We start from the raw sequence: 18,247 nt of genomic DNA, 5'->3' as shown, positions 1-18,247 counted from the left end.
GATGACAGTGCTAGCATCTATTAGATTTAGAACTGTCTAACTTATGTAACCTAACAGGGGTCCAAAAAGATCTATGTAACAGAAAAAAAACATGTTTGTCTCATAGATGCTGGAGTTTCACCAATAGTGATGATTTGTGCTCTTAAGACTTAGCACTGCTATTACTAGCATAAAGGTGGAAAAAAAGTTAAGGATTCCTTTGCCTACTCTGTAGTTTCCACTCATGTTACTAAAGCACTGCTGAAAATGGCTTAACACTATTGAGGAGTTAAGATGGCGGCAGCGTGAAGCCTGCGATCACACCAGCGGTCCGGGAAAGTTTTTCTCTTACCTTCGTTATGCCCCACTCTAAACAAGTTCAAGTTTCAAGTTTATTAAATTTTGATTTTACGCAATATCAAATATTTCAATGCGTATTACATAATTGTAATGTACAATAGAAACCAGGGATGACAAATACAAATAAGACAAAATACAGACTAAACGGAAGGGTAGCGTCCGAGCCGAGCCCTCTGTGGCTCGGACGTCTACCCCCATTCAGTGCTCTATCCTGGACTTCGCTGTAGCTTCATTTGGCCCCGTAACTCCAGGAGGTGGACTCGGGCTTTCTCCGGCCGGAAGAGCAGTTGGAGATTTCGAGCAGGAGGTTTCTCTCTCCCCTCCGGAGCCTGCTCCGCCCCCGCACCCTGCTCAACTCGCGGCCCGAATGGAGGCTTCCTCTGCGGAAGTGAACGCTGGGAAGACCCCGTTTCAGGGGCTCGGAATCGCGAGAGCAGAAGAGCAGGGGGAAGTGAGAGCCAGCATTGTTACTGGCTCTGGAACAGCTAAATCGGAGGCAATTACCCTCGAGAAGATTTGGGATTCTCTCGAGAGGTTAAACAACCAGGTAGCCAGATCTTCATATGATTTGACAACTCTTGTAAGTACTGTGGACGCTTTGGGGAAATCCTTGGAGAAAACTAAAGATGAATTTTCAACGGATAAAAGAAGTTAAGGACAATGTGGTAAATATTCAAGCTGTAACCAATAATTTGATAAAGGAAAGAACGATTTTGAGTAAAAAAATTGAACAAATAGAAAATTACAATCGAAGACTGAATTTGCGTCTGTTGAACTTTCCGAAGGCCTTGGGGGTTACACCTATAGATATGTGGAAAAGGTATTTAATTGAAGTATTAAAGTTTTCCCCTGAACCTCCACTTAATAGAATTTATTATTTCCCGAAAAAGAAAATTGAAGGAACCGAACCAGGGGCAGAGGAACGTTTGACAATAGACGCTTTAAATGTTACTGAATTATTAGAAACTACTCTACCCGAATCCACAGAGAGAGACACAATGTTCATATCTTTTGTTTTCGAACAAGATATGAATGCAATTATGCGTTTATATTTTCGAAATCCTCAACAAATGTTTCTTGGAAAGAAAGTATGGATTTTTCCAGACGTCACGAGAACAACGCAGGAGCAAAGGAAATTATTCTTAGCAATGAGAGTAGAGACTTTGACCCTTGGAGCGACATTCTTATTAGCATATCCATGCAAATGTTTAATTAAATATCAAGGAGTTAAATATGTCTACTATGCACCAGAACAGTTACGCACCTTTTTAGATTTAAAGAATCTTGCTACCTGGAATGTTTAAGAGTAGGAAGAAAAGAGGGGGTTAAAGACTGTTAAGCCTTTCAAGAATATAGTTATTACTTATGTTTGTTATCTCTTCAATATATTCATAAAACTCCTCTCCCTCCTGAGTTAGTGGTCTAAGAAAGAATGAATTTTTTTTTCCTTGATAGTAGTAATTGTGAGATTTTCTGCTTTACTTGTACAAGAGGAATATTCTTGTGAATTATGTTAAATTTCAATAAATATTAACTTTTGACTCTCACTGCATTTCTCCAATATTCCTAGAGTTTACAGAAGCACATTCATGATAACTTATATTTTCCTCTAACCATGTCCCAACTTCACTTTCCTCAGATGCTGAAAGCATGTCTATCTCCTGACTATCTGCTATTGTGTTCAAACCCTGGAGAAGCTCATCTGCTTTGCTGGGTTTTGGAAGTTCTTTAGCTTGGTTTTCTTTGTCAGCCTTTCTCCTTTCAGTGGCTGGAAGAGCTGAGGGCATTTGGCAAATGCCCGGCTTTCTGCGCAGTGGAGTATTCATTTTTATTAGTGCCATTTACATCACTGTGTTCTTTTATCACATATCTTTCATACTCTTTGCATGCCAGATATCATTCACAGTTTCACATTTTATCACCACTACTATTCATAACTTACATGCATTCTTAATGTACCCCTCATTATTTATAGGACCCCTGAAGAAGACTTTTTGTCGAAACGTGGACGGTGTTGGGTCCTATATCCCTAGCAGACTAGGTCCTTTAAGGCTCTTATGTGGATGATATACTTTTATGTGGATGGAATTATTTTATGTGGATGATTTTAGTGTACCTTTGGAACTTTGATACTTTCAAATAAAGTCCATTTGGGAACATCGTCACTCCACAGAGTTTTTTTTGGGTTTCTCTGGATTTTCTTCTTTGTGGATATTTTGGGGTCAATTCCTTTTGTTTTTTGCTTGTAGCTAATGTACCAGCCATTTGATAATTGCTATTTGCACAGTTTTGTAATATGCTTATTTGCACAGCCCTTTGAATGAAATAGGCTAGCTAATGCACTAGCCACTTTACAATTGTCATTTGCACAGCTTCGATATATGCTCCTTTGCACAGCTCTTTGAATTTAAAAAAATCAACAAAAAATAATCTATTTATATTTTTAAAGAAAACTACAAAAAAATTCATTATATGTGGAATGGTTAAAAAATATAAAAAATATATCTTTTGAACATTGACAAATTAAGTCTTAATAATAATAAAAAATATGAAGGTTTTTTGATCAATGAAAGATATCCATGCCACAATTCCTTTCTGGATGATATTATTATGATTCTGGGAGTGGCAAGTCTGAGATCTTTTTCCTTCATTTTGATTAATATCATCATATTAGATGGTTCTTTGCTCTATACAAGTCATATTTATCCATATTTCTACATACACTTTCCCCCTCTTCTGTTAAACTCCTAGGAACTCTTTGAGCATCGGGAGCAGCGTGGGCCATTCAGCGCAGCTCACTACGCTAAAAACTGCTAGCGCAGTTTAATAGAAGAGGGTGTTAATGCAAATTTAAAAAAAAGCAAAAGATAGGGTAAATGAACATGCATTCCTATTTCTAAATAAAGAATATGCCCAGGAGGAAGGGCTGTGGCTCACTGGTTCAGCTGCTGCTTCTGCACCCAGAGGTTGTGAGATCAAATCCTGGTGCTGCTTCCTGTGACCCTGGGCAAGTCACTTAATCTTCCAATGCCCACCACTTTGAATTTCAGCTTTGAAATGTCAAAGCAACCAAAAAGACAGCATACAAGTCCCCATTCTCTTTCCCTAAGGGAGCAACTTTAGGGTCCCTTTTACAAGACCGTGGTAGCTATGCTGCTGGGTAAATTCACAGAACCCCTTAGGAAACAAATGGGCTTTGGTGCATATACCGCAATAGCATCTTTGTAAAAGGGACCCTTAATGCTTTAAATAAAATTTTATTTTTTTTTGCATTTTGAATTTGTCAGGCTAGTTTTACTGTAGATTTCAAATGATTTATAGAGGTTTTCTAAATTCATTTCAATGCTGAAAATGAAGGGATTCCTATGTGTGGTAAAAGTTTTAAAAAGTACAGTCATCATTGGATGCATGGATTTATTCCTGCCATTTAATTTATAAAAAAGTTTTTGCTCTTTTTAAATCAGAAAGCTCTGCAAAATTCCTGAACTTCTTAAATGAAGAAACAGCTGACATTTTCCTTAAGCTACGGATAAAAAAAGATATTCATAATAACATAGCCCAGAGTAGATAAATTCCAGTCCCTATGAGCAGCAGTCCACTAGGATTTGCAGGATACTTCTAGTGATTATACATTTGCATGCATACTGCTTCAGCAGCATGCAAATGAATCTCATGCACATTCACCAGTAATAACCTAAAATCTTGAGTGTCTTAGGGCCTGGTTCTGTTTTGGAATCCGACATCAGCAGCCGTCTAAGAAGCAGGTGTCGATCACGTGTCAAGCATGCATTGGTATCCAAAAGTGAATTTCGTCACGGTCAGACTCCCGAAATGTAGGCCAGCATTTTGCAGGCCTACCTTTAAGGCGGCTGTCTCATGTCTATGTAGACGCGTAGTGACGCTTAAGCCCACCCAAGATCACTTCCAAGCTAAACCACACCCATGCTCCTTCTTGGGTATGCTTAAGTGTTGCTGTGCAACATCTCTTCTACAGACCATGTGCTCTTGAATGACTTTTCAACCAGTAAGGCCTGCATCATTGTGAGTAACTTTTGAACCCAGCTAAATTAATCATTCTGCTTTAGCAAAATCTTGTCTTGTGGCACATTTTCCCTTGTTCAAAGATCCTATTTGTAATTGCATCTACTGCATTGCCTGTTTAATTTTAGAATTAATTTTGCTCTGTATGAAATAAACTTCCAGTTTGCTTGTAAATGTTCTGAGTTCCAATTCTTTAAAATATATATAATATATAGAGCTAAGTTTTAAACAGGCAGGGCTTTTTCCCCAGAGTAAGATCTCTTTCTAAAAATATATTTCTCTCTGTTAGAGAAATATATTTTAAGGTAGATAATTAGTCTTATAAATCAATCCTAATAGTTTAATCATTATAAATAATGAATGAGACTACACTGAGGGCATAATAACAAAACTACTCTTCAGACTGTTGGCATTGTGTTGTGATATTGTGACATCATATAGAATTGCCTATATGTGATACACTTCATAACAAAATGCCAGCTGCCCTGGTTGTGATGCCAGTGTTCGATCATGGAATGTAATCTGCTCTGTGTGGAGGGTGCAGCTTTGGCCACCTTGTCTGTCCTCATTTACTGTTACTGTGCAGCCAAGGATTCAGAGTACCAGTACTCCACAAAGAAAACAGGTAGGAAACCTCTGGATAGAGGCATAAGAACATAAGAATTGCCGCTGCTGGGTCAGACCAGTGGTCCATCATGCCCAGCAGTCCGCTCATGCGGCGGCCCTCCGGTCAAAGACCAGCACCCTAACTGAGACTAGTCCTATCAGCGTACGTCCTTGTTCAGCAGGAACTTGTCTAACTTTGTCTTAAATCCCTGGAGGGTGTTTCCTCCTATGACAAACTCCGGAAGAGCGTTCCAGTTTTCTACCACTCTCTGGGTGAAGAAGAACTTCCTTACGTTGTACGGAATCTATCCCCTTTCAACTTTAGAGAGTGCCCTCTCATTCTCCCTACCTTGGAGAGGGTGAACAACCTGTCCTTATCTATTAAGTCTATCCCCTTCAGTACCTTGAATGTTTTGATCATATCCCCTCTCAATCTCCTCTGTTCGAGGGAGAAGAGGCCCAGTTTCTCTAATCTTTCGCTGTAACCCCTTAAACATCTTAGTCACTCTTCTCAGGACCCTTTCGAGTAGTACCGTGTCCTTTTTCATATACGGCGACCAGTGCTGGATGCAGTGCTGGTGAGGGCGCACCATGGCCTGGTACAGCAGCATGATAACTTCTCCGATCTGTCCGTGATCCCCTTCTTTATCATTCCTAGCATTCTGTTTGCCCTTTTTGCTGCCGCCGCACGTTACTTGGATGGCTTCATCGATTTGTCGATCAGAACTCCCAAATCCCTTTCCTGGGAGGTCTCTCCAAGTACCACTCTGGACATCCTGCATTCGTGCATGAGATTTTTGTTACCGACATGCATCACTTTACACTTGTTCACATTGAACCTCATCTGCCATGTCAATGCCCAGTCCTCGAGCCTGATTATTTCATGTTGCAGATCTTCGCAGTCCCCCTGCGTCTTCACTACACTGAATAACTTTGTATCGTCCGCAAATTTAATCACCTCGCTCGTCGTAACTATGTCCAGATCTTTTATAAAGATGTTGAAGAGCACGGGTCCAAGGCTTCTAATAATTCTGAAGGTGATGACTGTGATATTGAAATGCCAGAAGAACCGTTGGTAAATGACATTGAAATGGAGCCTGGTGAATTGTGCATGTTTGAAGAAATGGACACCTAGTGAAGTCTGTAGGAGTAAGAGTACTGTTTCTAGTAATATGGTATTGCCTCGCAAATTAAGGGAACAGAAGTTAAAAGTTACTGCTTCTGATTTAAGAAATCACAGTGGAACTGTGGGCAATCTGACCCAGGCAATACATGCAGGTTGCAGGATACTGGATTCGAAATTGAAAGTTATTTTTGTTGTTTGGAAGCTGGCAGAGCACAGCTTGGTGAAGTTACCTTTTATGAGCTTTGTATGACCAACTAGTTGGGATCTGAAAACCCAAATCTGATATGGATGGAAGAATCCCATTCTCAGGGTAGAAAGTCTAATTACACCCTGAGAATTGCTCCAGAGGCAAGGTATTGAAAAACTGCCAGATTCTTGAAAACTTTAAACAGAATAAGCATGGTGGGCCAACAGGCTGTTTGGTCACCAAGTTTCAAGTTTCAAGTTTTATTTAAATTTGATGGTTCGCTTAATATTTCTAAGCGAATTACATAAAATGTAAGAAGTGTTTTCTTTGTGGTTTAGACTGGTTTTCAAGTGGATAAATATTGAGGAGTGTATGTGGGTTACTACCCTCAAGAAGAAATGCACAAGAATATAAAGTGGTAAATAAAGAAGAATTCACACTAAATATTTTTGCCTTGTCATTTATTTTATCTGCATACCCCTCTACCCTGTATACCTTGCCTTACCGCTCAGCCAAGGTTTGGGTGACCCAGGTCAGGGCTCTGGGCTAAGCTAGTCCAGGCCTTACCCAGTCACAGTTGACACTACTATTCTGCCTTGCCTTTTTTGGTTGCTGTGCAATAACCTCAACTGTGTTGTTTGTAAGCATCCTGCTTGCTGAATACTGTAGATTTACTATTTTGGATGCAACACATTTTACTTGACTCCTCATGAAGGCGCCTCTGCATCAAGTCTCATCTATGAGTAATAAAAACCCTTGTGCTTGAATTTGTCTGATATGCCTCTAGTCTTTTTTTTTTTCCTTTGTGGTTGTCATATGTAGAGGAATTTCTTCTCTTTTTGGCAGCCAATTCATGCAGTATCCATGAACGTTTTTATTTCAGTTCACATATCTTCATTTAATTTCAACGCATGAAGAACAATTCTATAACTGAGCATCTACAGTCACATGGCCTTTTTAGACAATTTTACAGCAAAAAGTAGCACTTATGTGTATTAGCTTTCCAATGGCTATTATCTAAAAGCATAAGTGCTATCACATGTAAATGGAAGAAAGTATAGCATGGGAGGGACATGAGTGGGACACCATGTTAAGCACATAAATTACAGAATACTGTAAATTGTGAGTATTTTTGTCACAGTTAGGTGTCCACAGTTGTGCCAGGTCTATTGCTAGTGTAACAATGGGTGTATAAATGTAAGGCATTATTAATTCCAGGTTATTCTCATTCTGTAAAAGAATTTGAACACACAAATACCTTAATACCAGTGTATGCCATGGCACAGTGGGGTGACCCCAAAAGATTCCAGGTGTGCTACAAGTGATTCCAGAATTTTTCTTTATTTTTAAAAATTCCCTTCATAAGTACACACTAGAAAAGATGACATGTATGTCACAAACGTAAGGGTCTGTCAATGTTATGAGCGTCTGTGTGCATAACACCCAGACAAACATCATTCTTTGACGTGACTGGTCCTTGGAAACTAGCAACAAGTAATTTTGAGCAACAAAGCAATCAAGGCTACCATTTGAATCTTCAATCATTTGCTACCATTTGAATCTTCTTATCTTTGTGAACTTGAATTTTCAGCTCAGCAAGAAATTAAACAAAAAAGAGAGAGAACGACTGCAGATGGTGGATGATAAAATGTGTGTTCCCTTGTTGACTATCAAGCTGTTTTGAGTTAATTTGCACTCAAAAACAAGCAAATCCATCGCATTGATTAGCAATTATATTCTATCTACTTTAGTTTCACTGTTGTTACAATTGCCCATATATAGCTTAAAGAACTTTAAATACGGTAACTCTAAAATTTACCCCCCTCCTTTACTAACGCGTAGCGCGGTTTTTAGCGCCGGCAGCGGCGGTAACTGCTCTGATGCTCATAGGAATTCTGTGAGCGTCGGAGCAGTTACCGCCACTGCCCACACTAAAACCCATGCTACGTGTTAGCAAAGGAGAGGGCTAATTTTTTGTTGGTTTTGCAGTTTTATAATTTTAATTATAATCGCTACAAAACACATTTGCTCTGTTTAGTGTGCCATGAGAAACGTGTTTCATTTAGGGCTCCTTTTACAAAGGTGTGCTAGTGTTTTTAGCGAACGCGCCGGATTAGCGCGTGCTATAGCGTGCGCTAGCTGAAAAACTACCGCCTGTTCAAGAGGAGGTGGTAGTGGCTAGCACACGCGGCATTTTAGCGTGCGCTATTCTGCGCGTTAAGGCCCTAATGCATCTTTGTAAAAGGAGCCCTTAGTGTGCCAGAACTAAAAAGTTTGAGACACTGGAATATGCTCTCACCTAAGATTAGATAAAGACCCAAGATCAGAAGCCCTAGATATAGTTCTCAATTAATTTTTTTTTTTCACAATACATTGAATAGAGTAGTTTAGCTGCTCTGTCACTCAACCTGAATACACAGAAGTAAAGGTTTATTTAAAAAAAACACACAAAAAAACTTAACAAGTGATGCTTTTGTATTGGGCTCACTTCTTGCTTCTGGGAGTTATGCTCCCTTCATCAGTCAGATCAAAATATGCAGGTCAAAGCAAACGATGACATTTTCTGAACATAGAAGTGAATTATAGATTATATTGCGGTGGTGATGTAAAGGAGCAGGAGGTGGGGGAATATGTTAGCGGTGCAATAAGAAGATGAAAAAGAAGCAATGAAATTATGCCTTGTAGTGGGTTTTAAAAAGTCTCTGCTAAGTTCTTTGATGTTAGTTTTGAAGTACATGATTTTTTTTTTAACTTAGGAAGAGTACTTGCAGGTCTGAAAGCAAATTTTTCACCAAGAAAAACTGCTTGGTGAATTTTCCTTTGAAACAGGAGCACCCACAGAAAATATTACAGGGGATTTATACAAAACCAAAATAATGACTTACAGTTAGTCATTCTAATCCTGGACTCTCCCCCTTGCTCCCTTAATTTTGAGCGGTTGCTTAGCCAATGGGGAGGGCTTGGAGGGTCTCTCCCTCCTCACACACACACATTGGGCTTAGGACCCTCCAAACTTGCAGCACCCGTTAAATGACTGCTGGGGATGCCAAATCCCTGCCAGCCAAAGAAATTGGATGCCGAGCCTCTCCCCTCCTCCTTATGCTGCTGCAGAAAGGAACAAGCTGGCAGCATGCCTTCCAACCACCAACGATGAGATTCCTTGTACAGTATATGCTCAGTTTTTGCAAGAACTGAGTGTGCACAAGGAAATATGGCTCTGGCAACTGAAGATACGCCATCATCTTGATCTATACCGCACCAGCATGAGGAGAAGGGGAGCGGCTAGGCAGCGAACCTCTATGACTGGCAAGGCTTTGTTATCCCTGCCAGCAAAGGTAATATTTTTTAATGCAGGGGTGGGGAATGAAATGCTTTTGGGCTCATTTTCAAAAGAGAAAAATTTAGAAAATGGCACTTGGACTTTTTTTTTTTTTTTTTTGCTACAACGTCCAAATCACTGTTTTCAAAACCCATATTTTAGATGTCTTTCTAGGCTGGTCATATCATATTTGTCTTATTTCTAAGGAGGGCATGTTGAAGGCGTGTTTCAAGTGGGCTTGGTACAGGTTTAGCACTTGGATGTTTTGCTGTGATAATTGAACATTTAACAAAATGTCCAAGGCACCATTTAGACTTTTGGGGCTAGATCTGTTTTAAAAATGAATAAGGGCCACAATGTTGCCCAAACTGACCAGATGACCACCAGAGGGATTAAGGCATGACCACCCCTCCCACCAACCAAAGATGTAAAAGGCGTTCTTAGCAACACTATGGTACAGATGGTTAGTTCAACACTTTTCAAAGTGCAATTGTTTATGGCCACCAGCCGTTGGCAGTCTTCTGTGGCAGTTCCATTCGCTATACAATTTTGATATATGGACTCCTGAAGAAGGCATCACTTGTCAAAACATGGACCATGTCAGGTCCTAATATATATCACTTCAACTGTTACCTGCTACTAGTACCTCATTTTTGTGGTTTTACATTTTTAATAAACTTTATGTTTTAATATTCTGTTGTCATCCTTATACTAGTTACTGTCTTCCACTTTTTTATGTTGGACGTTCTTTTGTGTGGGAGACTTCCTTGTCGATTCATAGTGTGCCTGTTTTGGGAGAACTGAGCAATTTAGTGTCAAGTAATTGTAGTATGTGTGACTAGGTATATGGAATGATCATAGATGGTTGATCTGTATGAAGTGTTTTATGAGCGACAGACAAGATCTTGAAAATACGATAATGTACTGGGAGCCAGTGAAGTCTATGAAATAGATGATGAAATCAGCAAGTGTGACATAATAGGCAAATCGTCTTATTTTGGAGTTTGTAATCTCTTCTGTTGTGTATCTGTGATCACTGCATATATTGAATTACAGTAATCAGACTTTGAGATTATTATGTATGAAAGCTTTAAAGTCCAAGAATGGCCAAAAAACCTGAAGTTGATGTAAGGTGAAAAAACCCAAATCAGACTACGTGAGATATGTTCATGAAATGATAGATTTGAGTCAAGTATAACCCCCTACATACTTGAAACTGGTAACTGTTTAGATCGGTCTATTAAATAACACTGGGTTTAGCATTGGTTGTAACAGAGAGCCGGTGATCCAGCTAGCTGCTGTTTTTTCTGGGTTTAGCATAAGGTAATGATTCTGTAACTATTATGAAACAGCTGAAAGACATGACTGAAGAGGGGAAAAGTTGGGTGCAAATGAAAAGCATGGGAAGATTAGAAAGATATCATCAGCGTAAATAATGAATTTGATATTAAAGGAGTCTATCAAAGTGGCTTAGGCTAAGAAAAATATTGAAGAGAAGCAGGGAAAGCAAAGAACCCTGTGGGACCCCACATGCGAGATCATAATGCACCAGGTGGTATATTCCTCTGCACCTGCATGTTTCCAAAACCTCTGGGAAGTTTACCAATCTAATTGTAGGTTATGATCTGAGGGTGGTATGAGCCTGGTGAATAACAAAGAAACTAGAATTCACTATAAGAAACTGAGGGACACCATGTTTTCTGTAATGGATATAAAACTTTGGAATTCACTCCCTGGTGTTATAAGATTATGTAAAGATCGTATGAATTTTAGGAAACAGCTGAAAACCCAATTGTTTGTTGATGCCTGAAAAGGTTCTGGTCCCAATATTGCCTCACACGCTGTGTCGTTTGTAAGTCAGATGCATCTGGGGACAGTCTCTTTAGGAAAAAAGGACGCTCAAGCTCAGGTTTGTCCCAAAGAAATTGTCCCTTTATTATGAGTCCTACATCCATTTATATAGCATTAAACATAGTAACATAGTAACATAGTAGATGATGGCAGATAAAGACCCGAATGGTCCATCCAGTCTGCCCAACCTGATTCAATTTAAATTTTTTTTTTTTTTTTCTTCTTAGCTATTTCTGGGTGAGAATCCAAAGCTTTACCCGGTACTGTGCTTGGGTTCCAACTGCCGAAATCTCTGTTAAGACTTACTCCAGCCCATCTACACCCTCCCGGCCATTGAAGCCCTCCCCTGCCCATCCTCCTCCAAACGGCCATACACAGACGCAGACCGTACAAGTCTGCCCAGTAACTGGCCTAGTTCAATCTTTAATATTATTTTCTGATTCTAAATCTTCTGTGTTCATCCCACGCTTCTTTGAACTCAGTCACAGTTTTACTCTCCACCACCTCTCTCGGGAGCGCATTCCAGGCATCCACCACCCTCTCCGTAAAGTAGAATTTCCTAACATTGCCCCTGAATCTACCACCCCTCAACCTCAAATTATGTCCTCTGGTTTTACCATTTTCCTTTCTCTGGAAAAGATTTTGTTCTACGTTAATACCCTTTAAGTATTTGAACATCTGAATCATATCTCCCCTGTCTCTCCTTTCCTCTAGGGTATACATATTCAGGGCTTCCAGTCTCTCCTCATACGTCTTCTGGCGCAAGCCTCCTATCATTTTCGTCGCCCTCCTCTGGACCGCCTCAAGTCTTCTTACGTCTTTCGCCAGATGCGGTCTCCAAAACTGAACACAATACTCCAAACATACCCAAATATGGGTCAGTTTTTTCAGCATATGACTGTAGGAAAGACCATATTTGGTAACAGGATACATAAAAGCAACATGACTGTAGGAAAGACCAAATTTGGTAACAGGATACATTAGAAAGAGGTAGCAAACATAAGGGGGGGGGGGGTTAGTGGGAAGTTTCCATCTAAGGTCTAGCAATGTTTCTTATCTCTCTAAAGCACAAGATGTAAGACACAGAGCTCAGAACACAAAGAGAAAATGGCCTTGTGATTTCTTGGCACATACAATCTGTTTTCTGCAGTTCAAATATAAAACTTACAAGGAATATATACAAGGAATATATGTGCCCCTTCAAAGCCTTTATGTAATACATATAGATGGACTATTGACATTTTCCGGCCATGTACTGACCTTTACAGAATGACTTTGTAGAAGCAGTAGACAAAGTAAAAACTCCAGCTTGTAAATTCTGAAATGTTAATGTAAATTTGTTTATGGATCTTGGGGTGTTTCAATAATATGTATGTTATCTATAAAGACTGTTCAGGGAAGCTGTAAACTGTCCAGTAAAACTATAGTCAGTACGACTTCCTATAGACCAGGGGTGTCAAAGTCCCTCCTCGAGGGCTGCAATCCAGTTGGGTTTTCAGGATTTCCCCAATGAATATGCATGAGATCAATTTGCATGCACTGCTTTCATTGTATGCTAATAGATCTCATGCATATTCATTGTGGAAATCCTGAAAACCCGACTGGATTGCAGCCCTCAAGGAGGGACTTTGACACCCCTGCTATAGACAAACTGTGCTACTTTCTGTCAGACTCATTTGCATATAAGCCCCTATACAACGATGACAGAAAAAGGCTAAAATTGCCTATCGAGTCTATGCAGTGAAATGGTTAGGATTGTAACTGCTGTTTGTTGCAGTTATGATGAGCCTAGGTGCTAGAAATGTAGGCCTTTAAAACTCTGGCCTTCATTACCGGCACCTAGGGGCTCCTTTTACTAAGCTGCGGTAGCGTTTTTAGCGCGCGCTGCAGATTAACGTGCGCTGCCCTCTGCGCCAAAAACTAACGCCAGCTCAATGGTGGCGTTAGCATCTAGCGCGTGCGATAAAACTGCTAGCGCAGCTTAGTAAAAGGAGCCCTAAGTTTGTCTTTCGGTACTGGTAGCTGTGGCGTCTGAACGCGATTGACATGTGGCAGATGCCATTTTTCTAGGCGCCTGCCGCTGCAGGCACTACTTCAAGAATCAGCCCCTTAGTGTGCAGAAATGTAACTGGTTAGTGTCGGAATGCCCACTCTCTGCCCTTGACATGCCCTCTGAAAAATATGAAACATTATTTAGCTCATGGTTATGTTCTTCTGAGAAATGCATAAAAGTCATGCCACTGCTGTTTCGAGCGGAAACATCTAAAGCTTGGTTAACATCTTCTCATTATTTAGAGATCCTCTGTGAATCCTACGCATTTTTTAGTTCTGTCGACATTTTGCCTCTACCACCTCTCCGTGGAGAGACTCTGTTAGGAAACAGTTCCTGACATGACTCATACTACAAGGGGGTGCTGAAAAGTTCTCAGCCCAACCAACCAACTTCCTAAATTCTGAGCATTTGTCTGCCACTGTAGCTGAAAAGAGTGTTATCTTACTACTATTACTATTTATTATATATATAGTGCTACCAGATGGATGCAGTGCTGTACATTAATCACACAAGAGATGGTCCCTGCTTAAAAGGCTTACAATCTAATTATAACAGACAAACAAGACACAGGGTGGATCAATTATTTTGCTAAGCGTCAATTTGCAGAAACAAAATTTTTCTGTTTTGACATGGTTTCAGATCATTGATTTGAACCATATCCATGCCATTCTCTTTTTGGTTGGGCTGAGAACTTTCCAGCGCCCCCTCGTAGATCACTGAGAGAATGAGGAAGTTTCCCTTTTCCCATTTCAACAAATGTGTGGCAAAATAAGTCAAGTTGGATTCACTAACTAATCTGGAAGTGCCACGCTGGATAAATCACGACAAAATCTATACCAGCTAATTCATGCCTCCTCTTGTGTTTGTCACTTATTAAGAAAAATGGCTGTTTTCATATATTCTCAATAGGTGATGCTGCAAGGTAAGAATTTAATAAAATTCCATGTTGGAGGGATCTCAGAATTGGAAATCTGTTTCATATTATGTAGTAGTTATTACAATGATAGCTTAATAATGCCTCCTATTAGGTATATATAATAGCTGAGAGCAGAAAGTCTACAAGAGGCATCTTTTCTTAATATCTATTCTAATTAGGGCTACACTTGTAATATAGTAGAAAGTAACAGAAGAATGTAATAAAAAATTCCAGAGGGTTTTGACTGCTACCAAATGAGAATAAATTGTACTGTGGACTTTTTTTTTCCTTTACTAAGTCCTCATTATCATATGTATGCATCTATTACAAGGTATTTCCTGACAAAACTACAGTAGATCATTTCTATTTCTATTCAATAATTCTGTTCAGCATTGAATATGAGTTTTGCATGCATACTGTTTATATTAGAGCATTGTCTCTAGCTTTATTTTTATCATTCAATTATTTTCTTTTCACTTTTTACCTGTACAAGGGGGAATCCCACTAGCAACACCTCTGTGCCAAGAGTCTGTGTTTTCTCACAGCCAGCGCTGCCCCTGGATTGCTGGGAACCTCTACAGCACCAAAAGCCTTGAAATCCATATATTATAAAACCCCAAAATAAAAAAAGATGATCTCGGAGCAGATCAAATTGACATCTTCATTCTTATTTACAGAAGGAAAAGACTGTGTACTGTGTACAGTACTGGTCACCGTACCTCAAAAAGGACATGGCAATGCTTGAGGGAGTCCAGAGAAGAGCAACTAAACTGATTAAGGGTATGGAAAACCTTACATACACTGACAGACTGAAGAAGCTGGGGCTGTTCTCCCTGGAAAAGCGGAGACTCAGAGGAGATATGATAGAGACCTTCAAGATCCTGAGGGGCATCGAAAAGGTTGACAAGGACAGATTTTTCAATTTGAAAGAAACCACAAGAACAAGGGGTCACTCGATGAAATTGAAGGGGGACAGGTTTAGAACAAACGCAAGGAAATTCTTTTTCACACAGAGGGTGGTGGACACATGGAACACCCTTCCGGAGGCCGTGATAAGAAATAGCACAGTACAGGGTTTCAAGGAAGACCTGGATAGGTTCCTGGAGGACAAAGGGATTGAGGGGTACAGATAAGAGCAGTGGAAGGTTTAGAGATAAGTGTAGAGGTAGGTATAAAATTAGTCAGGGACCGCTGCTCAGGCAATATGCCTGATGGGCCGCCGCGTGAGCGGACCGCTGGGCTGGATGGACCTCTGGTCTGCCCCGGCGGAGGCGACTACTTATGTACTTATGTACTTATGTACTGAGGAGGTGGAACACAGCCCATTGAATGAGGTAGAGGGAGAGAAAAGAATGTGATTGATGTCTTCTTCTGAGTCATAGTAATATAACATAGTAACATAGTAGATGACAACAGATAAAGTTCCAAATGGTCCATCCAGCCTGCCCAACCTGATTCAATTAATTTTTTTTTCTTTCTTTTTAGCTATTTCTGGGCAAGAATCTGAAGATCTACCCAGTACTGTGCTTGGGTTCCAACTATTGAAGTTTCCGTCAAAGCTTCCTCCAACTCAACTATACCCTCCCCAGCCCATCCTCAACCAAAAGGCCATATACAGACACATACCGTGCAAGTCTGCCCAGTACTGGCCTTAGTTCTTCAATATTTACTATTATTTTCTGATTCTAGATCCTCTGTGTTCATCCCACACTTCTTTGAACTCTAGTCACCATTTTCCTCTCTACCACCTCTCTCAGGAGCGCATTCCAGGCATCCACCACCCTCTCCGTAAAGTAGAATTTCCTTACATTGCTCTTGAATCTACCTCCCATTAACCTCAAATTATGTCCTCTGGTTTTACCATTTTCCTTTCTCTGGAAAATACTGTATCTTGTTCTACGTTAACACCTTTCAAGTATTTGAACGTCTGGATTATATCTCCCCTATCCCCCCTTTCCTCCAGGGTATACATATTCAGGGCTTCCAGTCTCTCCTCATATGTCCTATGGCGCAAACCTCCTACCATTTTCGTCACCCTCCTCTGTACTGCTTCAAGTCTTCTTATGTCCTTAGCCAGATATGGTCTCTAAAACTGAACACAATACTCCAAGTGGGGCCTCACCAATGACTTGTAGAGGTGCATCAACATCTTCTTTCTTCTATTGGCTACACCTCTCTTTATACAACCCAGCATCCTTCTGGCAGCAGCCACCACCTTGTCACACTGTTTTTTCACCTTTAGATCTTCAGACACTATCACCCCAAGGTCCCTCTCCCCGTCCGTGCATATCAGCCTCTCACCTCCCAGCATACATGGTTCCTTCCACTTATTAATCCCCAAATGCATTATTCTGTATTTCTTTTTATTGAATTTTAGTTGGCAGATATTGGACCATTCCTCTAGCTCTTGCAGATCCTTTTTCATATTTTCCCTCCTCGGTGTCTACTCTGTTACAAATCTTGGTATCATCCGCAAAAAGGCAAACTTTTCCTTCTAACCCTTCAGCAATTGCACTCACAAACATATTGAACAGGATCAGTCCTGAGGGACTCCACTACTCACCTTTCCTTCCTCCGAGCAACTTCCACTAACCACCACCCTCTGGCAGCTGTCCAACAGCCAGTTTCTAATCCAGTTCACCACTTCACTAACTTCAGCCCTTCAAGTTTGTTCAAGAGCCTCCTATGAGGAACTGTATCAAAGGCTTTGCTGAAATCTAAGGGGCTCATAATCGAAAGAGAAAAATGTCCAAAAACCGGCCTAAGTCGGCACTTGGACGAACATTTCTCAAAAACGTCAAAGTGCCGATAATCAAGCCGGGTTTTGGACATATTTCTAAACGACTTAGGCCCTCATAGTGCCGCTCAATGTCCAAAGCTAAACAGGGCATTTTGGGAGGCGTGTTGAGGTTGGGAGTTGGGCGGGACATGGGCCGGCTTAGACTTAGTCGTACAGCATGTTTAACCAAAAGTGATACAGCCCACGATCGACGGAACTTGGACGTTGTGACTTAGACCATTTGAAACATGGTCTAAGTCACAAAAACCCACCTAAACTCACCAGATATGCACTGAAAACACATAAAACAGACCCCCACACACTACCCCAGTGGTCACCGACCCCCCCCCCCCATAAAAATTTTAATCACAACTTTAAAATTCAGCCTCCAGATCATCATTACCTGGCTGTCTGGCATAGGAAAGCCTAGTCATCCAGCACAGAGGCAGCTTAAGTCATCTTGGGGGTGGATTAGGGTCCCATAGAGAGGAGGACCCGTGCCCATAAGCCCCTGTAATCACTGCATTGATACTTAAACATGTGCACTATCCTATACACCCCCAAAACCCTTTTATACTGGCAAATAAGTGGCTCCTGCAGCCATAAGGGCTATTGGAGTGGTAGATAAGTGGGTCTAGGGCAGTGGTCTCAAACTCAAACCCTTTATGGGGCCACATTTTGGATTTGTAGATACTTGGAGGGCCGCAGAAAAAAATAGTTAATACCTTATTAAAGAAATGACAATTTTGCATGAGGTAAAACTCTTTATAGTTTATAAAACTTTCCTTTAACAGTTAAAAGGAAAGATATATAAACTATAAAGAGTTTTACCTCATGCAAAATTGTCATTTCTTTAATAAGACAATAACTATTTTTCCTGCGATTCTCCAAGTACTCTATTTTTTCTGCAGCCCTCACATTTAAAGTTTAATATCTTTTCTTTCTCAAAACTGACACATTTCAATCACTATATTGAAAATAAAATCATTTTCCCTACCTTTGTTGTCTGGTGACTTTATTTTTCTGTGCT

Source organism: Geotrypetes seraphini, chromosome 5 (assembly GCF_902459505.1).
Source record: "Geotrypetes seraphini chromosome 5, aGeoSer1.1, whole genome shotgun sequence".
Taxonomy (NCBI): domain Eukaryota; kingdom Metazoa; phylum Chordata; class Amphibia; order Gymnophiona; family Dermophiidae; genus Geotrypetes; species Geotrypetes seraphini.
This window is presented reverse-complemented; position numbering follows the sequence as displayed.